Genomic DNA, 4,422 nt, shown 5'->3' with positions numbered 1-4,422 from the left:
ATCTCTCTGCAAACACATGGTGCCTTGAATTCCATATCCTCTGAGTCCTGCTGCAGTAGAGCAGAGAGGAAATCATGTCCAGGAGTGACTTCCTGCAGGACAGCCTCCATAATGGAAACTCCTGGTGTTGACAGACAGCTTTGCTTGAGTGATAAGCCGAGCATTGGGCTTCTGGCCAAGATGGGGCTGCAATTCCTCAGTTCCAAAAATGAGCAAGCATCCCACTTATGGGGGAGTTGTTGAGACCTATTGATATGATAAAGAAAAGGCAATTTCTCTTGATTGAGCTTCTCCAGCTTCTTTGAAGGTACAAGCAGTTCCCAAATGGTATAGATTTTTGGGAATACATAGACAGTAAACACACCAATCTTGTTGAGGTTAGAATGAGAAATTCTGTGGTAGAGGAAGGTGAGAAGTTGTGTTATTTTTTTTCTTTGCACCAATTTCTGGGCTAAGATTATTTCTTTCCACTGGAGGTGGTATACCAAGGGAATGAGGTAACCTTGAATCTGATAGAGAGTTTTTCTCGCTCTGGGGACTCCTTCTAATCAGGGTGGTCCAACCATGAGACAAATGCTAACAGGCACCAGCAAAAATGTTGGAGAGCTGTCAGTGATGTAGTCTACCCTGTCAATTGCCAACATTTTGTTCAGGTTCAATACCAATCCTTTTGGTTGGGCACACAGAATGGGAAAGTGGGTCTTCTGATTCTTTCTTCTGTTGTGTGTCTATGTGGAGGTTGTAATGACTTTTTAACAATAATAACTCTTGGAATGCTCAAAGGAGGCCATAAATTCTGGTGAGCCTCTTACATACACAACATCAGTAGCCTTCCCGAAAGTTGGAAAACTGACATGATGATCCTTATTTTTCAGAAGAAGGAGAGAGAAAGAGATAGAGAGAAGGGGATTCCAATTATTCTTTTCTATACATTCCAACTGCTTTTTTTCTATACTTTTTCATGTTTTCCCAAAAGAATAAGATCAGACTGGGAAGAATAAATGGGATATCTTCACAGAAGGGTACATATACATCTCAAATGCTATTGTGATATTTTCAGGTAGAAGTTCTGATGTGATATCTATGATATTGAGTAGCCCCCTCTGGGACTTAAGAGCCAATTTACGGTATTGGGTGGTAGATCAGAGGACATACTCAGACACTCAGATACACACACACACAGCAGGAAGGAGCTACCCAGTGCTTGCAACTGAGATGAGATTTAGTTGAAGGATCAGTGGTTTTGTCTGCTTCCTGGGTCAGCTCTTGATTCTGGCTTCCAGGCACAACCTCAGATTTTTGATTCTTGCTGGTTGACTTCCTACCTTGACTGCTGCCCATCTTTCATTTTGGACGTAGCTCCTTTCCACACTCCTCCCCACCCCCTCAGTCATAAACAGAGTTTTATCCCAGCTCCTTCAGCTTAAGAGAGATTGAGAAGAAAAGAGAAGAAAAATAAGAACAGGAGAGAGAAAATAAGGCTTCTGACAGAGGTCTGTCTTGGTCTTTGATGCAAACTTTTGAACCACTGCAGCACAGTGCCTTGCAAAAAGAGAGAGAGAGAGAGAGAGAACCGCTGATCAACAGGACAGGAACTGTCTGCCTTGTTAAAGAAGCACGTGGGGGGTGTATTTTAATGTTTCTGCTCCTTTTGCTTGGGGAGGCATTTCAGTTTCCCAGGCTCGCAACCGCTTTGGGACTTCTCCCACGTCCCTGGCCTTCCTCTCCATTTCACCCCATCCCTTCTCTGGCATGAACACTGGGGACCTTACAGCCCCCCCCAAACCACAAATGGGAATGTCTTCAGAAACCCTTAATACAGGAAGCCAGTCTGGCCCCCGAGAAACTGAGGAGCCATAGGAACGGAAAACAGGCCATGAAAAGAGGCCTTTCATAACGTCTCTTTCAGGTGGCGTTTGCTGGCGGATTTAAAGAGTTTATTCAGGTACCTGCACATTTCCCGGCTGTCTGAACCAGGCAGCGTGGAAGCCTCTAAGTCATTGCTGATTGCTGTAAAAAGGACTGGTGTGGGCCAGCTGGGAATGGAAAGATGAAGGGGCCGTGGTGACATGTTGGCTGTGATGGATGAAGGCAAGGCTGGGAAATTGGATCCCCAAAGCCACAAGTGAAGCACTCAGAATGCAGAGTGCCTCGTTCTTCTGTTTAGGAATGAGATTTTGTCTCCTTTTTTTGGGGAAGGAGGTGGGTCCTGATGTCCTACAGGTCTCCATCCCCTTCCCCATGGATTATTCTGTCATTTTAAAGCAGAGAAATCCCAAATTGGTGTGTGTGCCTATTAATGAACAAGGGTGCATTCCCATGGGAGGTGGACATATTTTTCATCTGCAAAGGAACTTTACAAGAGCATCAGAGGGTCACGTCCAAACAAAACGTGTTTTCGTGGCTCAGACCAGCAGATCCAAATGCAAGGGTCAGGCGCTGTTGTTCTTCTTGCATGCAGCACCTGTTGTCTGAAGAGCTCAGCACCATCCTGGCGTCCAGTAATAATAATAGCAGCAACAGCAGCAGCAGCAACAACAATAATAATTTATTACAGTAATAAATGGAAACGGGGGTTGTGGGCAGTGCCCATAAAAATTGGTGGAGATTCCATGACACCATCCGCATTGGAATCTTGACTTCTCTGGGCCATATTGTAAGGACACCTCTGAAATGTAAGAATGGGAGTGGGTTGGAAGGAATCAAGACACGAGTGAAATTAATATAAACAGAGTGTGAGTTTTACAGCATGGAATATTTAACAGGTGTATATCTTTTATTCTGGGCCGAGGACTTCTGTGTTGGGTCTGAAAATTGGGTTTTTGTTTCAGAGCCACCTGCTATGCTGGGAACTGCCGTCTTCAGCATAGAAGGTGGCTCTGAAACAAAACACAATTGGATTAAATTTCATTTATAGTGCCATTTTATTAAAATGATCTACTGCCAATAGCACTCTTTTCAAGGTATGTATTTAATAATTCCCCCCTTCTGGCCCATGAAACGTGGCTAATTTGCCGCTTGATTGATCTCCTTTAACTGACATTGTGCGGTTTTCTTAAAAAGAAAAAAAAAAACGTTTGTATTGCTTCAGTAGCTGTTTTCTACTGAGAAGGTTTCAGCTTGTGTCTTTGTTAGGTAAGCTACTGACAGCCTTTTTTGGATCATATATATAGGTTGAATAAAAATATATGAATATTAGACCAGCTAATAAATCAAAGCATTGGAGGTTGTCCGCGGCTGTGGACGGTGCATCTGCGAAATACGTGGATGTGACTTGTAAGGTAAATACTGTGATGTTTGCTAAGCCGAGTGAACTTGCGAGAGCAAAACCTCTCTTCCTCTCTCTGGAACAGAAAAAAGGATGTTCGCTCCTAACCTTTATGCTGTATGTTAGGAACTCCCTAAAGATATTGCTTGACCTCCACGTACTGTGCAAAGATGCATAAGGTCACAGACACCTGGCAGAGCTGATGGAAACAAGAGGGTTGTTCTTCCTTTCCCATCAGAGAGCAAGGAAGAGTTACAAAACGCCAAGAGTTGGCGTTGAAAAAGCCATGTTTTATGGATCCCAAACCACTTGCTGCTTCCTTGATTCAGAAGGCTGATTTCCACAGAGCCTTCTAAAATCGTCTCCTCCCCACGTCACGCTGCATTAGAAGGGCCCGGTTCCAATGTTTCTGGCTATTGTGCCTCTAAGGCAGTGTTTCTCAACCTTGGCCACTTTAAGATGAGTGGACTTCAACTCCCAGAATTCCCCAGCCAGCCATGCTGGCTGGGGAATTCTGGGAGTTGAAGTCCACTCATCTTAAAGTGGCCAAGGTTGAGAAACACTGCTCTAAGGTTTTCCTCCTGCTCCATAGCACAAATGCTTTGCAGAGCCTGGTTCCTTCCAAGGTTTGCTACCAACAGTGGGCTGTTCCCACCCCGTAGAAAGCGGGAAGAGGGGCAAGGTGTATGGGAATACCGCTCTTTGCCTAAAATGAATTTGTGAGTTGGCTTGGTTGTATCGTTAGGCAAGGCGGCGTCCTCAGACAGCTGATTCGGACCGACAGCAGAGTTATTTACGATCGTTATATTTTTGCTGCCAGGCAGAGGAGGAGGAATTTGTGGCATTTTCTACCTCCCATGCTAAAAGTAACCTGAATGAGCGGAGGGGAAGGGATGCGCTGTTGCAGCAAGTAGGTTGGGCCAGCTCTGGGTTGGGACTGATGGCTGCCAATCCGAGTCCCCTGGGATGAAAAGCGGTCGCTCTGAATGAAGGGGAAAGCTCTCCCCATTAAAACCTACTGGGCCAGTAGAGCTTAATTCAGCCCTCCCCCCAGTCCCAGTGTTTTGATACCCTGGCCCTAAATAAGAATTTAAAAATGATATGAATTTCAATCTGTCTCTGCATCAACGGGGACAACGGGCTCAACCATTTTC

Source organism: Python bivittatus, unplaced genomic scaffold (genome assembly GCF_059951505.1).
Source record: "Python bivittatus isolate LINGU-HERP-01145 unplaced genomic scaffold, Pbiv_v1 ctg000190_np1212, whole genome shotgun sequence".
Lineage (NCBI taxonomy): Eukaryota > Metazoa > Chordata > Lepidosauria > Squamata > Pythonidae > Python > Python bivittatus.
This window is presented reverse-complemented; position numbering follows the sequence as displayed.